The sequence below is a fragment of the Tachyglossus aculeatus genome, chromosome X1, assembly GCF_015852505.1.
Source record: "Tachyglossus aculeatus isolate mTacAcu1 chromosome X1, mTacAcu1.pri, whole genome shotgun sequence".
NCBI classification, from domain to species: Eukaryota; Metazoa; Chordata; class Mammalia; order Monotremata; family Tachyglossidae; genus Tachyglossus; species Tachyglossus aculeatus.
The window spans coordinates 33802844-33811689 of record NC_052101.1 but is presented as its reverse complement, the minus strand read 5'-3'; the positions used below and the strand labels follow the sequence as shown (position 1 = coordinate 33811689).

The 8846-nt window shown below is 41.6% G+C and overlaps 1 non-coding gene across 1 annotated transcript; it reads right to left on the bottom strand.

Annotated features, from left to right (window-relative positions):
* Nucleotides 1-552: 552 nt before the first annotated feature.
* On the bottom strand, nucleotides 553-690 carry LOC119920390. The gene has a single exon (XR_005448139.1). It is a non-coding gene; the product is annotated as a small nucleolar RNA SNORA7 (small nucleolar RNA).
* Between the last annotated feature and the right edge of the window lie 8156 nt (nucleotides 691-8846).

Sequence of the window (8846 nt, the reverse complement as noted above, 5' to 3'; positions counted from 1 at the left end):
CAGATTGATTGGCAGCCACTGGAGCTGGGAGGGCTGAGTAGATGCAAATGAGGTTGTCGATAATGTAACTTGATGATCCCTTGTATTTAGTTAGCACTTATTTTTCCCAAAGGCTTTTAGACTACTGACCCCATTTTGAAATCAAAACCTCCCTATGTGGAAGGGAGAGGCAGATTTTATTACCCTCATCTTACAAATGAGAAAACAGGTCCAGAAATGTTGTGATCTTCTCCAAATCACACAGCACGTCAGTGTTAGAGTTTGGATTAGAACTCAAATCTCAGACCCTTGCTCTTTCTATTAGACCACACTGCCTCTCAGCTGGACCTTGTCTTATGCCATCGAGTCTTTTCCGACCCATTGCGACACCACGGACACATCTCTCCCAGAACGCCCTGCTTACTCTCTGCAATCATTCTGGTAGTGTATCCTTAGAGTTTTCTTGATAAAAATATAGAAGTGGCTTACCATTGCCTCCTTCCATGCAGTAAACTTGAGTCTCTGCCCTCAACTCTCAACCATGCTGCTGCTGCCCAGCTTGGGTGAGTTTTGAGTTGTAGCAGATTGCCTTCCACTCACTAGCCACTGCCCAAGCTAGGAATGGAATTGGTAGCTCTCAGCTTGACTCTCCCTCCTGTAGCCAAGACTGGTAGAGAATTGGAAACTCTCCAGGTGCGACCCTGAGAGGGGCTCACCTGGACCACTCACACTAAAATGATCTGGGCAATTGCTTCATCTTTTCACTTCCCCTAAATTGAAAGTATGTAATTTCACCAGGAAACTACTTCTCTCTTGGGAATATGTAGTTGCAAATGTAAGGTTTGCCTCATCTCACCAAAGAGGATTTGACTGGTGGGGAATAGAAAGAGAGAGGCTACAGGAAGCAGATGACTTTTGTGAGGCAGGCGGTTCTACGACGGATTAGTGCATTTTGTACTATGACACGTTAATCAGGCAAAATCCTTCAAGCTGAACTGATAAACTAGCATTTTCTATTGGCTCCTGATCTTCATAATTTAAATTACAAAGTATTCCGAGCTAGCAATCAGGGGTGAGTGTGGGGGAAGAGAGGGTCAGGGCTTTCTGTGACCCTGGGAAGCCTTTCCCCATAGCGAATTGGAGGTGAGGAGATGGGGAAGAGAATTTAAATCATGCTCCTCTCCCATTTTCAGTTATTTTCATTAATTCAGTCGTATTTATTGAGTGCTTACTGTTTGCAGAACACTGTACTAAGTACTTGGTTATTTAGGAATTAATTAATTGGAAACCTCCCTCTTCTGATTATGTCTTTCATACCTCTCCTGGGTTCCTTTCACCGGAGCTGACCCCCTTGGTGGGAATGGGGGAGATGGGGTCTCTCTGGTGCCTGGCTTCCCCCTCTAGGGACATGTGTGGATTATGGGGACAGGGAGCAGACTCAGGGTGGGCACCTGGCTCCCAAATGCCCAACTAAGAGGCCTCTTTCACCGGGCTCTTCCTCCAGAGCTGACCCCCATGACAGGGGAAGGGGACAGAGGCCACCTAGACCTTTCCTCTGGAGCTGACCAGAGAGTGGACCATGGGACAGGCTCCAGACCAGTGTCAGATTGTGTTATAAGACTGGCAGATGTCAATAGTAGGGAACGCATCACCATGATGGGTCATACTAATAATAATTGTGGTATTTGTTAAGCACTTACTATGTGCCAGGTGCTGGGGTAGATACAAGTTAATCAGGTTGGACTCAGCCCATGTTCCACATACGGCATACAATCTTAATCCCCACTTTACAGATGAGGTAACTGAGGCAGAGATAAGTTAAGTGACTTGTCCAGGGTCACACGTGGCAGAGGTGGGATTAGAACTCAGTTCCTTCTGACTCCTGGGCCTGTGTTCGACCCACTTGGAAGTGGTAGATTTGACTTTTAGACTGTGAGCCCACTCTTTTAGACTGTGAGCCCACTGTTGGGTAGGGACTGTCTCTATATGTTGCCAACTTGTACTTCCCAAGTGCTTAGTACAGTGCTCTGCACACAGTAAGCGCTCAATAAATATGATTGATTGATTGATTGACAGGATTCCCAGACACTTTTGTAATCCAAACAAATGTCCCTTTGCACACCCAGGTAGGTTCTTTGAAAGGGAAATCAGGATGATTCCCCAGGGTAATGCTTTTGAGGCACTTTAGGCAGTTACATAGACCAACATTCCTCATATTTCTTAAATATCCACTTGTTTTAATGGAGTTCCAGAATCCTTTGGCAGTGAATCCACTGCAACACAGTTGAGAAGGATGTCATGAAGTCACAATTCAGACTGCAGGACTGGATGAACTGCTTCCTTGGGAAGACACTGCAAAGATTCTCTTCTGGGAAAACATGAATCTTGGTTCTTCTGGAAATGGATTTTATCAGCCCTTTTCTACAGCACTCATCTTTTATAGTGCTTATGCTGTACAGTCCGAGCCGTTCTCTCTGTGCCAAGGAGCAGTTAAAAGTTTTGTGAGAGATAGCAAACCAGAGAAACTCCTGTATGTCATCGAGATAATCATGCCTTCCAAAATTTTGCTTTTTAAGTTTTCCCTCTAGTCTGTCATTTTTGCTTTGAAGGACTCTGATCTTATCACATTCCTGTTTTAAAGCTGTCTTTTTTCTCTTTTTTAATAGATAAAGTGAGTTTTAACAAGGCTCTTGGGGTGGCTCATTGCTATTAAAATAAGAAAGGAAAGCAGCCTTCTGTATCCTAGGGATCTATCGGGGTTAGAGGACCGTAGTCAGCTGGCAGCTGAACATCCAAAAGGAGGGTTTTATCAACGGAAAAAGCAGAACATTTATCAAGGTCTCTAGACAGGGATCGAAAACTGAACAGGTTCAGCGATCCATTTCAGAAGCAGCCACAGCGTTTCTATGAACTTGATTTGCTATGGGTGTGGTGTTGCAATTGTTCAAGTCTCTTGTGCACAATTTTTGTGTGTTAAGCTTGTAATCAAATCACAAATCACTGCAACATAATCTGGTGATTTGTGCGAACCAAATGAATAAAAGGTATCTGAGTATCTCTTCAAATTCAGCAATTCAGAAACAAGGGAATTGTGGATCCATCTATCTACATTGGCTAAAAAGTTTTAAAAAACCTCATTAATTTTCAGAAAAATTTTGAGGTGGACAATGAAGAGTATTTGAGTTCATGATTAAGGGATTTTTAAATTCGACCAATGTGTGCATCCAACCCTAGGTGCATTCGTATTGTTACAGTATGATTTTCAAGTGTGAATTTCTAGTATTGGTCCAGTGGTTCCACATATTTCAAAGTATCAGCATTCATAGTTCTGATCATTTCAAAGCTCACACACAAACATTCAGAAAACCATAAAATCTATGATCTAAAATTGACTTTTTTATCTTGTTAAATATAAAATGCAATCCCTTTTACTCTTCTAAACTGTTATCATTTTAAAAGTTCATAAAATCCAAGAACATTGCCATTCCTGGGTCTGACCAGTAGTTCATCCAGACCAGTAGTTTGTTTCCCAAGAGTGCCAAAGGAAGCTTAGAGGAACTGTGCAATGATTGCTTTCCTGGGCATTCACCCTAATACTTGTGGATATATTACAAACATCCCTAATTTTTCCTCTTTACATCCAAATGAAATTTTCACCTTCTTGAAATTCCCAACAATTAGTCTCCCAAGGAGCAGTCAATGAGGGGATTAAGTTAAAGATGTTTCTTAAGCATTTTCTTTGTGGAACTGTAGTTCTAGGAAGAAAAGAATCAGTGGAAAGCCCCCGGGGCACTGATAGGTTGCTATCATGCAAAGTATTTCTTGTTTCAGCCTCTGTTTTACATTCTAGCAGTTTTCAAGCTATGGGACCACATGAGTGAACATTTCTAATTAACATTCTCCATGGTTGTCTCCCCCTTCTAGACTTGTCTCCCTCTTCTAGACTGTGAGCCCACTGCTGGGTAGGGACCGTCTCTATATGTTGCCAACTTGTACTTCCCAAGCGCTTAGTACAGTGCTCTGCACACAGTAAGCGCTCAAATACGATTGAATGAATGAATGAATGAATGAATAGTTCCTGCCAGTGTGAAGTACAGAATGTGTTGTATACCTGTGGCTGTATAGATCTCATATCCTTGGGAACATTTCTCCCTTCACACTGGATTTAAGCATAGTTTATTAGGGGGATCCTTAGGAAAGGCAGAAGGTTGGTTGCTCTCTCCTCCTTCCCACCCCCCGACCCCACAATACACATGCACGCATACAAACACACTTGGAAGGTCCCATTGTTTTCACCTTCCAGAAGCAAGAGGGAGAATAAATATCACTGGTCATTTAAGCATACCCCCAACATGTGGTGAAAAGCCAGTTCATACACCTTTAAAGTGCTTTGGTGCTGGGTGACCTAATTATGCAACATGAAAACTTAAATTATGCATGCATAGATTGCACCCCAAATGTCAGCTTCTTTAGGCAAGAATCACAAGTATATTCTGTAGATTGTAGGTTCCTGGGAACAGGGATCGTGTCTAGCAACTCTATTGCACTGTACTTTTCCAAAAGCTCAGTACAGTGCTCTGCACACAAGTGCTCAATGATTATCTTGATTCAACATTTGAAGATAAGTTATAAGGAATTCCAATTTCCAAGGAAAAATTCATTTATAGTAAAACACTTATGTTTTGTCACCAATTGATAAGACTCCTGTAACTTTTGTAGAATAATAAGCATGAAGGGACTTCAGAGCATTTCTGGCAGTAGATAATAATAATAATAATGGTATTAGGCACTCACTATGTGCCAAGCACTGTTCTAAGCACTGGGATAGATAGAAGGCAATCAGGTTGTCCCACGGGGGCTCACAGTTTTAATCCCCCTTTTACAGATGAGGTAACTGAGGCACAGAGAATTGAAGCAAATTGCCCAAGGTCACACAGCAGAGAAGTGGCAGAGAAAGTATTAGAACTCACATCCTCTGACTCCCAAGCTCATGCTCTTTCCACTAAGCTGATCTGATCCTATTGTGCCTATCCCAGCAGTTATTACAGTCCTTGGCACATAGTAAGCACTTACCAAATACCATAATTATGTTATTATTATTTATTATGTTGAGAAGACAAATTTTTTCCATGGTCATCTTTCTGAAGTCTCTCCTCATATCAGTAAAATTGAATACTTGTTTGTTCCTCTTGATCCCAGTGTTGACTTGGAATTTCTGGTGGTTATTTTTCTGTTTTTTCTTTTCTGATTAATTTTAATTCCTGAATTCAATTAAAATGTTCACAGAATATGTGATTTGTATGTATCCCAGGATTCCTAGGGCAATAGTTGTTTTCTTCAGTAAGTTATATTGATAAATAACTCTATATATTAAACCAAGAGAGAGTTGAAGACTAGGTAACCAGGTCTTAGGACTAAATAACACACTCAGAGTCCAAGACTCAGAGTTGGGTTTTTTTTTTTCAGTTTTTTTTTTAGTTTAGTTTGCATTAGTTTGCTCTCTTTCTCCATTTCATATGGGCTATGGTTGTCTTCAAGGTACACAAATTATCTAGTAAGAGTAATTGTTTTGAAAGTTCTTTAAGACATTTTTTTCACATTACATGGACAACCTTGTAGCTTTCTCCTTTAAATATATGCTCTGCGGAGGTTTAGACACAGATTCCGATTTCCAACCCAGGAAACTAGGAGCAATGAAAATTATTCTTCCCCTGATGCACATCAAAACTCCTTTTCTACTTCCTCAACCTCTATCCCAATTTACATTCCTGAAACTTTTCCAAATTCCACATTTTGTGGATTTTTAACTAAATGTCCAAACCTTTTGAAACATATTGGAAATGGCATAAACCATTATTTGGCTGCGTTCTAGACTTTAAGTACTGAATGCCTGACATCAGGACTTATATGGTTGGCAAAAATAAGCTACAGGGTTCAGTTAATATTTAAGAGGCAACACTATTATTATGGTATTTGTTAAGTGCTTACTTGTGTCAAATGCTGTTCTAAGCACTGGGAAAGATAGTCCCTGTCCCACTGAGGGCTCACATTCTTAGTAGGAGGGAAAGCAGGTATTTAATCCCCATTTTGCAGTTGAGGAAACTGAGGCACAGAGAAGTTAAGTGACTTGCCCAAAGTCACACAGAAAGCAATTGGCAGAACCAGGATTGAAACCCGGGTCCTCTGACTCCCGTGTCTTTGCTCTTCCCATTAGACCATAGTGCTTCTTCCAGATTTTCTCTCTGTCTCTCTCTGTCTCTCTCTCTCTCTCATACTTTTCCTTCCTCCCTCTTTTCTCCTAGCTGCTAGCCCCAAAGCTAACAGTCCATGAAGACCTCGTGAAAAAAAAACTGGGCTCACTTATTAAAACACTTTCTGAGAGAGCTCTGAAACCAAGATTAGAACCTGTGATAGTTATAACCCCATCTCTATCTGGGTTCTGGAATCCTATTCAGACTAAAGTTGTTTTAGTTTCCCAAAGTAGAAAAAGCGCTGCATTGTGTAAGCAGATAGGGGATACAGTCTTTTGGATAACTATGAGAAAGTTCATGATGGGCGGCCTGGCACAGTGGAGAATGCAGAGGATTTGCCACTGACCGGCTATTTGGCTTAGGGTAATTAACTCAACCTCTTCGGGTCACAGTTTTCTCACCTGTTGTGACATTTGGGGGTTTCCCAACCCTACACTTTGCAGGAAAAGCCCCAAAGTCCATGGGCTAGAAAGATCAAGGATATTTGGATTATTCCCCAGTGTCCAAAAACCCTCCAAGTCTTTTCCTTCCTAGGGCAGTGGCATCTTCCCTGCCCAGTCTCACCCTGAAGTCTTACCACCTTGACTTTCCAATGAAGCCACCCCAAAGGAAAGGGGATCTTTGGGGTTGCAGCCAGCCAGACCCTGCTTCTAGAAGACTGATTAGCTCAGAGAGAGGGCTTGACCCCTCTTCCCTTCCCCATTTTTCCTGCAAGAGTTTGTCCCTTCCCTAAACCTGGGTCCTTTTCTTGCTCAAACACAAAACTCCCTGGACAGAGGGCATCTAAGTAGCATTTCTTGAAAAGGTAGCAACGTGAAAGAAACCTTGATTAGAACTGCCCAGCTCGAGTCTTTAAGATATCAAAAAGGGGGTTCAGGTCCCCTTCTTTGTATTTCTTGAGGAGTTCTGCAGTGGGACAGTCAAGATCTGCATCAGCATAGGGCAGCATTCTCTTGTTCATACTTCAATCCCTTAGCATAAGAAAGGTACGGCTCACTTAACAGTGCTATGTTTTCTGCCTCATTTTAATTGTTTTTGCACTTTTCTTTCTGCTGGCTAGTTCATGCCTCTTTTGCCCATTTGGTCATGGGTATCATCCAAATAGGGATCCAGAAGGAAACCCCACCCCATTTCAGCCCCTCACCAACTTGGGCACACATTGGATTTCATAATCACTGGTGAGTTCTAATTTCCCCAACTCATCAATCAATCAATCAATCAATCGTATTTATTGAGCACTTACTGTGTGCAAAGCACTGTACTAAGCGCTTGGGAAGTACAAGTTGGCAACATATAGAGACAGTCCCTACCCAACAGTGGGCTCACAGTCTAGAAATCTGACTGTACAACCACAATCTCCTAAACTGCCTTCTCTCTCCCTCTCCACAAAACTGATTTGCTCCCACACAGAGACCTCTGATCACTAGAACATCTTCAGTTACCCCATGCTATCATGCTCCATTTGGACTTGCTAGCCAGTATTCCGTCTCTTGGTTCACAAATCCATGCCCTCAACTCAACATTCCCTGCCTAACTTGACCCCCTTGACCCTCTGTCTTGCTTTCCCTGGCTGTGGGACTCGAACTTAACATAACCTTTTCTAATTGATGTCTTCCTGTTCCCAAGGACTCCTTTCTCTCTGCTTAAAGGTCATTCCTAAATGATAATTGTGGTGTTTGTTTAGCATTTACTATGTTCCAGGCACTGTAGTATGCACTGGGGTGGATACAAGCAAATTAGGTTGGACACAGTCCCTGTCCCACATGGGGCTTAATATCTGGCACCGCAATTTCTCCTTCTCTCTTCCCAAGCTTGAGTATAAGTCAACATGGGGTGTTGTCACACAGAAAATGGGAATCGTAATTCCTTGCTCTCTTTAACCCACTGAGATACTGGGAGGAGAAAATGGCATAACTGATTTGAAAGCAGATTGGAAAATGAATACCGTATACATTCAAGACAGTATTATTCCCTTTACACACAAGTTGACCCTAGTTGGGAATTCTCTCTGGCTGTAGTGAGGAGATTAAATTTCCTTCCCTATCCCCTTCCACTTCCATGTAATGCTGTCTTCTAGCATCCATATGCTTGAGTTTTCTTGGTTTATAGTTAACCTTCTCTCTGCCAGTGGCATGCTAACCCATTGAGATGATATTACAAGCTTTTTATAGCATTCTTGTTAATGTTCTCTAACCATAACTACTGCCTTCAGTAGCTGTTCACACTCCAAAAAACAATTCTAAATAATGAAGTGGTCTTTACCTCAGATTCAATAACAACCTTATTAAATCTTTATTAAATTAATATTTAAGAACGTGGTACTGAGCTGCTGTTGACTGCTCTCTGCATTTAAGGAAGTAAACAGCAAGACTTTAAATATTGTTTTGGAGGTGGCAGCATCCGTTTTGCCAAAAATCCAGAATGCAAGCCAATCCCTGGATTGCAGTGTCTTAGTATGCTTCTCATGAGAATATATAATTTTCAATAAATCATCTCAAATTAAAAGGGCATTTGCAGATAGAACAAGATGACACTATCTATTGTCATTATTGTAGGGTAATCATTCAATAGCAGGAGTTCTCTTTGACCTTCTGAATTGGGCCACCTTCATCTTTT